Source organism: Macrotis lagotis, chromosome X (assembly GCF_037893015.1).
Source record: "Macrotis lagotis isolate mMagLag1 chromosome X, bilby.v1.9.chrom.fasta, whole genome shotgun sequence".
In the NCBI taxonomy this organism is placed as follows: domain Eukaryota; kingdom Metazoa; phylum Chordata; class Mammalia; order Peramelemorphia; family Peramelidae; genus Macrotis; species Macrotis lagotis.
Genome location: NC_133666.1, coordinates 92,950,021 through 92,966,503, shown reverse-complemented (window position 1 = coordinate 92,966,503; position 16,483 = coordinate 92,950,021). Strand labels below are relative to the sequence as shown.

General features: G+C 31.0%; 1 pseudogene; it reads left to right on the top strand.

Annotated features, from left to right (window-relative positions):
* LOC141498767 (ubiquilin-1 pseudogene) overlaps positions 1-14,879 on the top strand; it is a 97,952-nt pseudogene extending 83,073 nt beyond the window's left edge.
* The last annotated feature ends 1,604 nt before the right edge of the window (positions 14,880-16,483 follow it).

The following is a 16,483-nucleotide window of genomic DNA, read 5'->3' as shown; positions in this document are numbered from 1 at the left end:
AGAAAGTGATAATATTGAAGAAATGATATGACCAAATATATGGAATACTGTTAAAGTAATAATAAGAAAGGAAATGAAGTTTCTACAAAACACCTTGAATAAAATAGAATAAGAAAATTCAAAGAACAGAAAAGGCAAGTAAAACATTAAAAATTAAATAAAGAACTGACCTAAATAAACATAAGGGAATTACAGAAATTACAAGAAATGTGGACAAATTCAGTGGAAAAATAAGCATTAAATGACATTTGAAGATCTTTCTTCAAAAAGGTAGATAAAAATGACAAATTATTACCTAACCTAACTTTTAATAGGTACAAATTCATAGCAAATACAAAATAAATGAAATGAAAATATGACTAAAATAGAAGAAAAAAGAATAATTACACCCTAATATATACAGTTTCATGATAACAAAACTATGAAGAAAGAAAGAACTGAATCAATGTGAGGGTATGAAAAAAAAACTCATAAAAAGGTGAGACTGAAACAATAAAGAAATTCCAAAACTTTCTGAAATTAAGAAAGCCAAAAGCATCTATCTATAAAGGAACATTCACAGAAAGTTGTCCATGTCCTGAGGACTTCATAAAAGTGTTCTACCAATCTTTTTAAGTATTTGCAAGGCGATCGGGGTTAGGTGACTTTCCCAAGGCCATATAGCTAGGAAATGATTAAGTGTCTGAGTCCGCATTTGAACTCAGGCACTCCTGAGTCCAGGGCAGGTACTCTATCCACTACTCCACCTTGCTGTCCCTATCAAAAACATTATTCCCAAGACTATACTTGACATGTTATCATTCAATCTTTGTATTTTAAAATTTTCAATTAATTTAATCAATGTGATAATGAAATTAAAATTATATACAAAACCAAAATAATAATTGAGATAAATTCCATCCTTTAACATGAAAACAAACTTTTTTTGCATCTTCTAAATGATCTAGATAAAGCATTTACAAGTTTCTTAGCACCACATGAAAACTTTAAAATTATCTATGTATTTGTTCACAAAGATATTGCACACAGAAGAACAAGCAACAAGTTCTTAATTGATCCTTTGTAAATCAATAAAGCAATAAAATATTCATTAGTTCAAGGATTACATTCAAAAAATTTAAACAATTTAAGATTTAATAAAGAAATAAAAACCTAACATTTGAATTTGTCAAAGTAAAGTAAGAGGAAGCAAGTTATTATTATGTCAAAGAAAGTGATAATGTTGTTGAAAGGATATGAACAAATAAATGTTATACAGTTAACGGCATCCTAAGAAAGAAAATGATATTTCTGCAAAAAACCATGAACAAAATAAGGTGAGAAAAGTAAAAGAACAGAATATGAAATAAAACATTGAAACTAAAATGAAAATTTACAAAAATAAGCATAAGCAAATAACTTGAAATTAGAAGAACAGTAGGTAAATTCGGGGAAAAATAAACATTAAATGAAATTTAAGGCTGTTTCTTCAAAAAGAAAGATAAAAATTCATAAATCATTAACTAATCTGACATTGAAAAGGCAAAAATTCTTATTTCTTATCCAATAACGAATGAAAGAACTGAAAATATAACAAAACTAAAAGAAAAAAGAATGATTACGGAATAATATATACAGTTTCAGGATAACACAACTACGAACTGAGAAAAGAACTAAATGAATAAAAGTGAGAATATGAAATACACAAATTATAAAAAGGCAAGACGGAAAAAATAAAGAAATTTTAAAAATTTCAGAATTTCGTAAAGCAAAAAAGATCTAGCATTAATAGAACATTCAAGGGAAAATGTCCAGGTCGTGGGGAATTCAAAAAAGAGTTCTACCAATTTTTTTCTAAGTTTTTGCAAGGCAAAGGGGTTAAGTGACTTGCCCATGGCCACACAGCTAGGTAATTATTAAGTGTCTGAGGTTGGTTTTGAACTCAGATACTCCTGACTAAAGGGCTGTTACTCTATAGAATACACCAACTTGCGGCTCCAAAGAAATTTTTTTGTTGTTAAAAAAGTATTAAATCCCTTTATAAAGTCTTATATGAACTGAAGCATAGGGAAATGACTAGAAGCAAACAATATTGTTCACAGTATGAGAAATATGGAATGATCATTAGTGTTGAATGATTTGCTATTTTCAGCAATATAAATATAAAAGACAACTCTAAAGGACTTAGCATGAAAAACATTATCCAACCCCAGAGAAAAAATTGAATACAGATTAAAGAACATCTTTTTAAATATTCTTACTTATTCTTTTCTTTTTTCTTTCTTCCATCCATTTTTTTGTTTCTTCCTTCCTTTCTGCTTCTCTACTTCATTCTTCCATACCCCTTCCTTCCAACCACTCTCTTCATGCCTTCCTCCATTCTTTCCTCCCTCTTTCCTTCCTTCCTTCCTTCCATCGTTCCTTCCTTCCTTCCTTCCTTCCTTCCTTCCTTCCTTCCTTCCTTCCTTCCTTCCTTCCTTCTTCCCTTCCTTCCTTCCTTTCTTCCTTCCTTCCTTCCTCCCTTCAATTTCCATTCTATATTCAATTATTATTTTTCTTGTATTTATTTAGTCTAGGTTTTCTTTAACATCATGACTACTATGGGTAAATTATTTGCATGACTATACATGTCTAACCTATATCAGACTGATTGAATTCGAAATAACAGTGCGATGAGGGAATGTAGGAGAGTATTGGGAATTCAAATTTTTAAAACAGAATGTTCAAAGCTGTTTTTACATGTATTTTGTGAAAAAATAAATGCTAAATATTTTTTTTACAAAAAGTAAGTGCCTTCCTAGGTAGAATCAGTACTAGCCAAGCCTAAAAATATTATTCTCTGGGGTTTTTTTTGCAAGGCATTGAGGTTAAGTGATTTGTTCAAGGCCAAACAGCGAGCTAATTATTAAGTGTCTAAGCCAAATTTGAACTCAGGTACTCCTGACTACAGGGCCGGAGTTCTATCCACTGCACCACCTTGCTGACCCCATCAAAAGTAATATTCTCAAGATGATACCTGATACGTTATCATTCAAATTTTGTATTTTTAAAATTTCGATTAATTTAATGAATTTAATAATAAAATTAAACTTATGCATAAAACCAAAATAATAATTTTGATAAATTCCATATTTTAATAGGAAAAGAGGCTTTTGTGGCATCTCCTAAATGAGGTAAATAAAAAAAAAAACATTTAAAGGTTCTTAGTACCACATAAGAATTTTGAAATTATCTCCCTATCTCTTGACAAACCCACTTCACACAGAGGAAACAAGGAAAAAATAGTTAATCCATTCTTTGTAGATCCATTATCAATAAAGTATTCAATACTTCAAGGATGAAATGCGAAAAAGTTAACCAAAATTGAAATTTAATTTTGGAAGAAAAAGGCTGAAATTTGAATTTGTCAAAATAAAGTAACAGGAAGCAAGTTGTAATTATGTAAAAGAAAGTGATAATATTGAAGAAATGATATGACCAAATATATGGAATACTGTTAAAGTAATAATAAGAAAGGAAATGAAGTTTCTACAAAACACCTTGAATAAAATAGAATAAGAAAATTCAAAGAACAGAAAAGGCAAGTAAAACATTAAAAATTAAATAAAGAACTGACCTAAATAAACATAAGGGAATTACAGAAATTACAAGAAATGTGGACAAATTCAGTGGAAAAATAAGCATTAAATGACATTTGAAGATCTTTCTTCAAAAAGGTAGATAAAAATGACAAATTATTACCTAACCTAACTTTTAATAGGTACAAATTCATAGCAAATACAAAATAAATGAAATGAAAATATGACTAAAATAGAAGAAAAAAGAATAATTACACCCTAATATATACAGTTTCATGATAACAAAACTATGAAGAAAGAAAGAACTGAATCAATGTGAGGGTATGAAATAAAAAACTCATAAAAAGGTGAGACTGAAACAATAAAGAAATTCCAAAACTTTCTGAAATTAAGAAAGCCAAAAGCATCTATCTATAAAGGAACATTCACAGAAAGTTGTCCATGTCCTGAGGACTTCATAAAAGTGTTCTACCAATCTTTTTAAGTATTTGCAAGGCGATCGGGGTTAGGTGACTTTCCCAAGGCCATATAGCTAGGAAATGATTAAGTGTCTGAGTCCGCATTTGAACTCAGGCACTCCTGAGTCCAGGGCAGGTACTCTATCCACTACTCCACCTTGCTGTCCCTATCAAAAACATTATTCCCAAGACTATACTTGACATGTTATCATTCAATCTTTGTATTTTAAAATTTTCAATTAATTTAATCAATGTGATAATGAAATTAAAATTATATACAAAACCAAAATAATAATTGAGATAAATTCCATACTTTAACATGAAAACAAACTTTTTTTGCATCTTCTAAATGATCTAGATAAAGCATTTACAAGTTTCTTAGCACCACATGAAAACTTTAAAATTATCTATGTATTTGTTCACAAAGATATTGCACACAGAAGAACAAGCAACAAGTTCTTAATTGATCCTTTGTAAATCAATAAAGCAATAAAATATTCATTAGTTCAAGGATTACATTCAAAAAATTTAAACAATTTAAGATTTAATAAAGAAATAAAAACCTAACATTTGAATTTGTCAAAGTAAAGTAAGAGGAAGCAAGTTATTATTATGTCAAAGAAAGTGATAATGTTGTTGAAAGGATATGAACAAATAAATGTTATACAGTTAACGGCATCCTAAGAAAGAAAATGATATTTCTGCAAAAAACCATGAACAAAATAAGGTGAGAAAAGTAAAAGAACAGAATATGAAATAAAACATTGAAACTAAAATGAAAATTTACAAAAATAAGCATAAGCAAATAACTTGAAATTAGAAGAACAGTAGGTAAATTCGGGGAAAAATAAACATTAAATGAAATTTAAGGCTGTTTCTTCAAAAAGAAAGATAAAAATTCATAAATCATTAACTAATCTGACATTGAAAAGGCAAAAATTCTTATCCAATAACGAATGAAAGAACTGAAAATATAACAAAACTAAAAGAAAAAAGAATGATTACGGAATAATATATACAGTTTCAGGATAACACAACTACGAACTGAGAAAAGAACTAAATGAATAAAAGTGAGAATATGAAATACACAAATTATAAAAAGGCAAGACGGAAAAAATAAAGAAATTTTAAAAATTTCAGAATTTCGTAAAGCAAAAAAGATCTAGCATTAATAGAACATTCAAGGGAAAATGTCCAGGTCGTGGGGAATTCAAAAAAGAGTTCTACCAATTTTTTTCTAAGTTTTTGCAAGGCAAAGGGGTTAAGTGACTTGCCCATGGCCACACAGCTAGGTAATTATTAAGTGTCTGAGGTTGGTTTTGAACTCAGATACTCCTGACTAAAGAGCTGTTACTCTATAGAATACACCAACTTGCGGCTCCAAAGAAATTTTTTTGTTGTTAAAAAAGTATTAAATCCCTTTATAAAGTCTTATATGAACTGAAGCATAGGGAAATGACTAGAAGCAAACAATATTGTTCACAGTATGAGAAATATGGAATGATCATTAGTGTTGAATGATTTGCTATTTTCAGCAATATAAATATAAAAGACAACTCTAAAGGACTTAGCATGAAAAACATTATCCAACCCCAGAGAAAAAATTGAATACAGATTAAAGAACATCTTTTTAAATTTTCTTTCTTATTCTTTTCTTTTTTCTTTCTTCCATCCATTTTTTGTTTCTTCCTTCCTTTCTGCTTCTCTCCTTCATTCTTCCATACCCCTTCCTTCCAACCACTCTCTTCATGCCTTCCTCCATTCTTTCCTCCCTCTTTCCTTCCTTCCTTCCTTCCTTCCTTCCTTCCTTCCTTCCTTCCTTCCTTCCTTCCTTCCTTCCTTCCTTCCTTGCTTCCTCCCTTCCTTCCTTCCTTTCTTCCTTCCTTCCTTCCTCCCTTCATTTTCCATTCTATATTCAATTATTATTTTTTTTTGTATTTATTTAGTCTAGGTTTTCTTTAACATCATGACTACAATGGGTAAATTATTTGCATGACTATACATGTCTAACCTATATCAGACTGATTGAATTTCAAATAACGGTGTGATGAGGGAATGTAGGAGAGTATTGGGAATTCAAATTTTTAAAAAAGAATGTTCAAAGCTGTTTTTACATGTGTTTTGTTAAAAAATAAATGCTAAAATTTTTTTTTACAAAAAATAAGTGCCCTCCAAGGTAGAGTAAGTACTAGCCCTGACTAAAAATATTATTCTCTGGCTATTTTTTGCAAAGCATTGAGGTTAAGTGATTTGCTCAAGGCCACACAGCTAGATAATTATTAAGTGTCTGAGCCACATTTGAACTCAGTTACTCCTGTCTCCAGGCCAGAGCTCTATCCACAGCACCACCTTGCTGACCCTATCAAATGTAATATTCTCAAGATGTTACCTGATAAGTTATCATTCAAACTTTGTATTTTAACAATTTCCATTAATTTAATGAATTTAATAATGAAATTAAACTTATGCATAAAACCAAAATAATAATTGTGATAAATTCCATATTTTAATAGGAAAAGAGGCTTTTTCTGGCATCTCCTAAATGAGGTAGATAACAAAAAAACATTTACAAGTTTCTTAGCACCACATAAAAATTTTGAAATTATCTACCTATCTCTTCACAAACCCACTTCACACATAGAAAACAAGGAACAAATAGTTAATCCATTCTTTTTAGATGCATTATCAATAAAGTATTCAATACTTCAAGGATTAAATGTGAAAAAATTAACCAAAATTGAGATTTAATTTTGAAAAAATGCTAAAATTTGAATTTGTCTAAATAAAGTAACAGGAAGCAAGTTGTAATTATGTAAAGGAAAGTGTTAATATTGAAGAAATGCTATGACCAAATATCTGGAATAATGTTAAAGTAATAATAAAAAAAAGAAATGAAGTTTATGTAAAGCACCTTGTATAAAATAGAAAAAGAAAATTCAAAGAACAGAAAATGTAAGTAAAACATTAAAAATTAAATAAAGAACTGACCTAAATAAACATAAGGGAATTACAGAAATTAGAAGAAATGTAGACAAATTCGCTGAAAAAAATAAGCATTAAACGACATTTGAAGATGTTTCTTAAAAAAGTAAGATAAAACTGAAAAATTATTACCTAACCATACATTTAATAGGTACAAATTCATAGCAAATACAAAAATAAATGAACTGAAAATTTAACTAAACTAGAAGAAAAAAGAATAATTACAGCCTAATATATACAGGTTCAGCACCACCTTGCTGTCCCTATCAAAAACATTATTACCAAGACTATACTTGACATGTTATCATTCAATCTTTGTATTTTAAATTTTTCAATTAGTTTAATCAATGTGATAATGAGGTTAAAATTATGTATAAAACCAAAATGATAATTGAGATAAATTCCACTTTTTTGGCATCTTCTAAATGAAAAACATAAAGCATTGACAAGTTTCTAAGCACCACAGGAAAATTTAAATATTATCTATGTATCTGTTCACAAAGCTATTGCACACAGAGGGACAAGCAACAAATACTTAATCCATCCTTGGTAGATCCATAAAGCAGTAAAATATTCATTAGTTCAAGGATTACATTCAAAAATTTAACCAAAATTAAGATTTAACAACGAAATAAAACCCTGAAATTTTAATTTGTCAAAGGAAAGTAAGAGGAAGCAAGTTATTATTATGTGAAAAAATTGATAATGTTGATGAAAGGCTATGACCAAATATTTGGAATACTGTTAAAGTAATCTTAAGAAAGGAAATAGTATTTGTGCAAAAAAACCATGAACAAAATTGTATGAGAAAAGTCAAAGAACAGAATCTGAAAGAAAACATTAAAATTAAATTTAAAAATTGACAACAATAAGGATAAGTGAACAACTTGAAATTAGTAGAAAAGTAGGCATATTTGGGAAAAAATATACATTAAATCAAATTTAAGGCTGTTTCTTCAAAAGCGCAGATAAAATTGATAAATCATTAACTAATCTGACATTTGAAATGCAAAATTTCATATCCAATAAGAAATGAAAGAACTGAATATATAACAAAACTAGAAAAAAGAATCATTATGGCATAATATATACAGTTTCATGATAACACAACTACGAACTGAAAAAAAGGAATAAAGGAATAAATGTGAGGATATGAAATACACAAATTATAAAAAGGCAACGCTGAAATAATAAAGAAATTTCAAAAATTTCAGAATTTCAGAAAGCAAAATAGATCTAGCTATAAGGGAACATTCAAAGCAAGTTGTCCATGTCCTGAGGACTTCATAAAAGCGTTCTACCAATGTTTGTAAGTATTTGCAAGTAGATGGGGTTTGGTGACTTGTCCAAGGGCACACAGCTAGGTTATGATTAAGTTTCTGAGTCCGCATTTGAACTCAGGCACTCCTGAGTAGAGGGCCTGTACTCTATCCACTGCTCTACCTTGCTGTCCCCATCAATAATATTATGCCCAAGTAGATACTTGACAAGTTATCATTCAGTCTTTATATTTTAAACATTTCAATTAATTTAATCACTGTGATGATGAAATTAAAATTATGTATAAAACCAAAATAATAATTGAGATAAATTCCATACTTTAACAGGAAAACACACTTTTTTTGGCATCTTCTAAATGAGATAGATAAAGCATTTACAAGTTTCTTAGCACCACATGAAAATTTTAAAATTATCTATGTATCTGTTCACAAAGATATTGCACACAGAGGAACAAGGAACAAATACTTAATTCATCCTTTGTAGATCAATAAAGAAATAAAATACTCACTATTTCAAGGATTACATTCAAAAAATTTAAGCAAAATTAAGATTTAATAATGAAGTAAAACCTAAAATTTGAATTTATCAAAGTAAAGTAAGAGGAAGCAAGTTATAATTATGTGAAAGAAAGTGATAATGTTGATGAAAGGCTATGACCAAATATGTGCAAGAGTGTTAAAGGAATCTTAAGGAAGGAAAAAATGTTTGTGCAAAAAAATGACCAAAATAGAATGAGAAAAGTCCAAGAACAGAATATGAAATAAAACATTAAAATTAAACTTAAATAATTGACCAAAATAAGGATAAGCGAATAATTTGAAATAAGTAGAAAAGTTGGTACATTTGGGAAAAAAATATACATTAAATCAAATTTAAGACTGGTAATTCAAAAAGACAGATGAAATTGATAAATCATTAACTAATCAGACAAATGAAAGGCAAAAATTCTTATCAAATAACAAATGAAAGAACTCAAAATATAATAAACCTAAAAGAAAAAGAATGATTGCGGCATAATATATACAGTTTCAGGATAACACAACTATGAACTGAAAAAAGGAATAAAGGAATAAATGTGAGGATATGAAATACACAAATTATAAAAAGGCAATTATTAAATGATAAAGAAATTTCAAATATTTCAGAATTTCAGAAAGCAAAATAGATCTAGCTCTAAGGGAACATTCAAAGCAAGTTGTCCATGTCCTGAGGACTTCATAAAAGTGTTCTACCAATGTTTGTAAGTATTTGCAAGTAGATGGGGTTTGGTGACTTGCCCAAGGCCACACAGCGAGGTAATGATTAAGTGTCTCAGTCCGCATTTGAACTCAGGGACTCCTGAGTCCAGGGCAGGTACTCTATCCACTGCTGCACATTGCTGTCCCCATCAAAAACATTATTCCCAAGACGATACTTGACAAGTTATCATTCAATCTTTATATTTTAAACATTTCAATTAATATAATTACTGTGATAATGAAATTAATATTATGTATAAAACCAAAATAATAATTGAGATAAATTCCATAATTTAACAGGAAAACACACTTTTTTTGGCATCTTCTAAATGAGATAGATAAAGCATTTATTTACAAGTTTCATAGCACCACATGAAAATTTTAATATTATCTGTGTATCTGTTCACAAAGTTATTGCACACAGAGCAAGAAGCAACAAATACTTAATGCATCTTTTGTAGATCCATAAAGTAATAAAATACTCATTAGTGTGATAATTACATTCAAAAAATTTAACCAAAATTAAGATTTAATAACGAAATAAAACACTGAAATTTGAATTTGTCAAAGTAAAGTAAGAGGAAATAAGTTATTATAGTGTGAAAGACAGTGATAATGTTGATGAAAGGCTAAGACCAAATATGTGCAATAGAGTTAAAGTAATCTTAAGGAAGGAAATGATATTTGTGCAAAAAAACCATGACCAAAATAGAATGAGAAAAGTCCAAGAACAGAATATGAAATAAAACATTAAATAAAATTAAACTTAAATAATTGACCAAAATAAGGATAAGCGAATAATTTGAAATAAGTAGAAAAGTTGGTACATTCGGGAAAAAAATATACATTAAATCAAATTTAAGGCTGTTAATTCAAAAAGACAGATGAAATTGATAAATCATTAACTAATCTGACAAATGAAATGCAAAAATTCTTATCAAATAACAAATGAAAGAACTGAAAATATAACAAACCTAAAATAAAAAGAATGATAGTGGCAGGATATATACAGTTTCAGGATAACACAACTATGAACTGAAAAAAGAAATAAAGGAATGAATGTGAGGATATGAAATACACAAATTATGAAAAGGCAATTATTAAATGATAAAGAAATTTCAAAAATTTCAGAATTTCAGAAAGCAAAATAGATCTAGCTATAAAGGAACATTCAAAGCAAGTTGTCCATGTCCTGAGGACTTCATTGAAGTGTTTTACCAATGTTTTTAAGTATTTGCAAGTAGATGGGGTTTGGTGACTTTCCCAAGGCCACACAGCGAGGTAATGATTAAGTGTCTCAGTCTGCATTTGAACTCAGGGACTCCTGAGTCCAGGGCAGGTACTCTATCCACTGCTGCACATTGCTGTCCCCATCAAAAACATTATTCCCAAGACGATACTTGACAAGTTATCATTCAATCTTTATATTTTAAACATTTCAATTAATTTAATCACTGTGATATTGAAATTAAAATTATGTATAAAACCAAAATAATAATTGAGATAAATTCCATACTTTTACAGGAAAACACACTTTTTTTGGCATCTTCTAAATGAGATAGATAAAGCATTTACAAGTTTCTTAGCACCACATGAAAATTTTAATATTATCTATGTATCTGTTCACAAAGATATTGCACACAGAGCAAGAAGCAACAAATACTTAATCTATCCTTTGTAGACCCATAAAGTAATAAAATACTCATTAGTCTGAGGATTACATTCAAAAGATTAAACCAAAATTGAGATTTAATAATGAAATAAAACACTAAAATTTGAATTTGTCAAAGTAAAGTAAGAGGAAATAAGTTATTATAGTGTGAAAGATAGTGATAATATTGATGAAAGGCTAAGACCAAATATGTGCAATAGAGTTACAGTAATCTTAAGGAAGGAAATGATATTTGTGCAACAAAACCATGACCAAAATTGAATGAGAAAAGTCCAAGAACAGAATATGAAATAAAACATTGAAATTAAACTTAAATAATTGACCAAAATAAGCATAAGCGAATAATTTGAAATAAGGAGAAAAGTTGGTACATTCGGGAAAAAATATACATTAAATCAAATTTAAGGCTGTTAATTCAAAAAGACAGATGAAGTTGATAAATCATTAACTAATCTGACAAATGAAATGCAAAAATTCTTATCAAATAACAAATGAAAAAACTGAAAATATAACAAACCTAAAAGAAAAAGAATGATTGTGGCATAATATATACAGTTTCAGGATAACACAGCTATGAACTGAAAAAAGAAATAAAGTAATAAATGTGAGGATATGAAATACACAAATTATGAAAAGGCAATTATTAAATGATAAAAAATTTCAAAAATTTCAGAATTTCAGAAAGCAAAATAGATCTAGCTATAAAGGAACATTCAAAGCAAGTTGTCCATGTCCTGAGGACTTCATTAAAGTGTTTTACCAATGTTTTTAAGTATTTGCAAGTCGATGGGGTTTGGTGACTTACCCAAGGCCACACAGCTAGGTAATAATTAACTGTCTCAGTCCGCATTTGAACTCAGGCACTCCTGAGTCCAGGGCAGGTACTCTATCCACTGCTGCACATTGCTGTCCCCATCAAAAATATTATTCCCAAGACGATACTTGACAAGTTATCATTCAACCTTTGCATTTTAAAAAGGTCAATTAATTTAATCAAAGAGACAATGAAATTAAAATTATGTATAAAACCAAAATGATAATTGAGATAAATTCCATACATGAACAGGAAAACACACTTTTTTGGCATCTTCTAAATGAAACACATAAAGCATTTACAAGTTTCTAAGCACCACATGAAAATTTTAATATTACCTATGTATCTGTTCACAGAGCTATTGCACACAGAGGGACAAGCAACAAATACTTCATCCATCCTTTGTAGATCCATAAAGCAGTATAATATTTATTAGTTCAAGGATTACATTCAAAAATTTAACCAGAATTAAGATTTAACAATGAAATAAAACCCTGAAACTTTAATTTGTGAAAGTAAAGTAAGAAGAAGCAAGTTATTATTATGTGAACAAAAGTGATAATGTTGATGAAAGGCTATCACCAAATATCTGGAATACTGTTAAAGTAATCTAAAGAAAGGAAATAGTATTTGTGCAAAAAAACCATGAACAAAATTGTATGAGAAAAGTCAAAGAACAGAATCTGAAAGAAAACGTTAAAATTAAATTTAAAAATTGACAACAATAAGGATAAGCGAACAACTTAAATTAGTAGAAAAGTAGGCAAATTTGGGGAAAAATATACATTAAATCAAATTTAAGGCTGTTTCTTCAAAAACACAGATAAAATTGATAAATCATTAACTAATCTGACATTTGAAATGCAAAATTTCATATCCAATAAGAAATGAAAGAACTGAATATATAACAAAACTAGAAAAAAGGATCATTACGGCATAATATATACAGTTTCATGATAACACAACTACGTACTGAAAGAAAAGAATAAAGGAATAAATGTGAGGATATGAAATACACAAATTATAAAAAGGCAAGACTGAAATAATAAAGAAATTTCATAAATTTCAGAATTTCAGAAAGCAAAATAGATCTAGCTATAAGGGAACATTCAAAGCAAGTTGTCCATGTCCTGAGGACTTCATAAAAGTGTTCTACCAATGTTTGTAAGTATTTGCAAGTAGATGGGGTTTGGTGACTTGTCCAAGGCCACACAGCTAGGTAATGAGTAAGTGTCTGAGTCCGCATTTGAGTCCAGGGCCGGTACTCTATCCACTGCTCTACCTTGCTGTCCCCATCAAAAATATTATTCCCAAGTCGATACTTGACAAGTTGTCATTCAATCTTTATATTTTAAACATTTCAATTAATTTAATCACTGTGATAATGAAATTAAAATTATGTATAAAACCAAAATAATAATTGAGATAAATTCCATACTTTTAAAGGAAAACACGCTTTTTTGGCATCTTCTAAATGAGATAGATAAAGCATGGCAGGAGCTCGGTACCAGCTTCCACAAGGAGCAGTCACCCTGCAGGTCTGGGCAGCCTTGGAGACCTGGCAGGGCTGAGCACCTTGGGTCTGAAGGCTTCCCACTTCGCTGAACCACGCAGCCAAATGTGGCGGCAACTGAGGCCCAACCAGGGCATGATGGTCCAGATTATGGAAAATCCCTTTGTCCAGAGCCTGCCTTCCAACTCGGGCCTGGTGAGGCAGTTAATGATGGCCTGCCCTCAAATGCAGCAGTTAGTGGAATGGAATCCAGAGATTGGTCATATGATTAACAACCCAGAAATAACAAGAAAAACCCTAGAAGTTGCTAGGAATCCGGCAATGTTGCAGGAAATGATGAGAAATCAAGACAGAGCCCTGAATAATCTCGAAAGCCTACCCAGCGGATACAACTCTTTGCAGCGGATGTACACTGACATTCAGGAACCCATGTGGAATGCAACACAAGAACAGTTTGGTGGTAACCCTCTTTTTCAATGCTGAGCAGTTCACCCTCTCCTGAAGGAAGTCAGTCACTCTTCCTGTACAGAGAATAGAGAACCTTTACCTAACCCCTGGGTTCCACTGTCTGGTCCCCAGAGGTCAAGGGCCAGCAGAAATGCTGCCAGCAAAGTAGCTGACAATGGTAGCAATGCTAGCACACGAGCTCTATCGGACAAAGTAGCATTAGGCTAAATCCGGAGCCTGGAGTGGGAGCTCACATGTTCCACGCACCGGGACTGCAGAGTTTATTGCAGCAGTTAACTGAAAATCCACAGTTAATGCCAAACATGTTATGAGCACCCTACATGAGGAGCATGATGCAGTCAGTAAATCAGAATCCTGATGATGTCACTACTCAGATGATGCTGAATAATCCCTTATTGGCTGGAAATACTCAGCTTCAGGAACACATAAGACAGCACCTTCCCATTTTCCTCCAGCAAATAAAGAATTCCAACACACTATCAGCAGTGTGCAATCCTAGAGCCATGCAGGCCTTATTGCAGATTCAGCAGGGTCTATGGACATTAACAACAGCAGCTCCAGGGTTCATACCAGGGTTTACTCCTGGCCTGGGAGGGAGGGAAAACGCTGGAAGCCCTACAGGAACCAATGTGACTGGATTGGCATATAGGGAAAACACAAGGTGGTCAACAGGCACTACAGCACCTGGACACCAACAGTTTATTCCACAAATGGTGCAAGCACTTGCCGGGGCAAACCCTCACTTACAAAATGCGAAAGTCAGATTTCAACAGCAACTGGACCAGCTCAGAGATATGGGTTTCTTGAACCATGAAGCAAACTTACAGGCTCTGATAGTAACAGGAGGAAATGTCAGTGCAGCCGTCGAAAGGCTACTGGGCTCCCAGACACCATAGTGACATTTCAGAATCTTGGAAAAATGTAATGCAATTTGGTAAGGGTACTTATATCTTTAAAACACCTGCCTGATTTCATTTTGACACTTGCAATTTTGTCCTATTAACAACTAAACCAATGCAACGCATTTGAAGGTGGAGTACAGTAGCTTTTTTGTTTTGTTTCTGGGAATCAATGATTTTTCACCCAAAGGTGTCACATGAATCAAATGCTTCCCTTTGTTCTGCATTTACCATGATTTTTGGAAACTGATATCAGGTTTTACATTTGGGTAAACAGGTTTTGTCCTGTGACTGTCCAATTTATTTGCTTTTGAAACATTAGCCTATGGTAGTAATTGATGTAGAAATAAACGTATCAAAAACAACCAAATGATTAGATACTATAATTTGTGGTATAATATTGCCTATTGTGACTTAGGCATGTATCTTTGCTAGTACAGTGCTCTATTATTTATACCACTTAATGAGCATTTTTGCTTTATTTGTATAAAATACAGTATGCACATCTGAAACTGTGCTTTTTGAGAAACATCCATTGCAATAGACACACGGAGCAGGATACTTGCAAACAAAAAGTGAGAGAACAATTCAACATGAAAACAGATACTTCTCTAATTGTGTAGAATCTTACAGCAACTTTGAGAAACATCTCTCAGCAAAAGTGCTGTTTAGGCAACTTCATTGAAAATATAGTAAAAATGCTGATCCTGTTTAGCTCTTCAAGTATACTTTTAATTTTTCAGAAAACTATGTTGGAACATTGTCTGGACATTCACAGATCAACTATAAATTCCCTTCAAGGCTTTTTTGTAGACTGAAAACCCATTGTATTATTCCCCAAAAGTGGTTTTGCCTAAGGCTATTGAGATTTACTACAGCAATTCTAACCTGCATCACGATTTGATCTGAAATGTTAAATATTACTTTCACTGAAAGTGCTGTGATGTTTCACTTACTTTTAACCACCATGTCAAAATAAAACTCTCTGTTGGTTTCATCAGTTACTCTTGTGCACAGATGATAAATAAAATAAAAATGATTTTTGAGCCATTTGCTTCTATAGTGTTTGTAATTCGATAAGACTAGTTGAACATTATGCTTTTCAGAGGCGCAGAAAGGAGACATTTTGGAGGAAATCTGTCTCTAAATTGGACAAAGGGTAGTGTATAATATACTATCTAACATGTTTTGGAAAGAGATTGGATATTTCTGATTTGTATTCCAAAAATGCTTTTGTAACATGAAGTGTGTGATCAGACGTGTAAAGGAGAAATCACTGATGCACATTCATTTTGATATCATAAATTAATATCTTTCATAGAATATCAACTATGTAATGAAAAATCAGAAAATCAACAGGGAAATCCAAAGTTTGCATTTCCATGTAATTTAAAAACTCGACTTTCAATGAGGTAAGGAATGAAGAGTTGCCAAATTCATTTCAGAAATAGATTGGAGATTTTATATTCTCACTACAGAAGTGCTTTTTTTCTTTAGAGTATCAGATCAGAATTGTAAATGAGAATTCAGATGACATCATCAAAATTCATGATGACAGTGTAATGATATGTTGTACATGAAAAATGTCATACATTTATCAT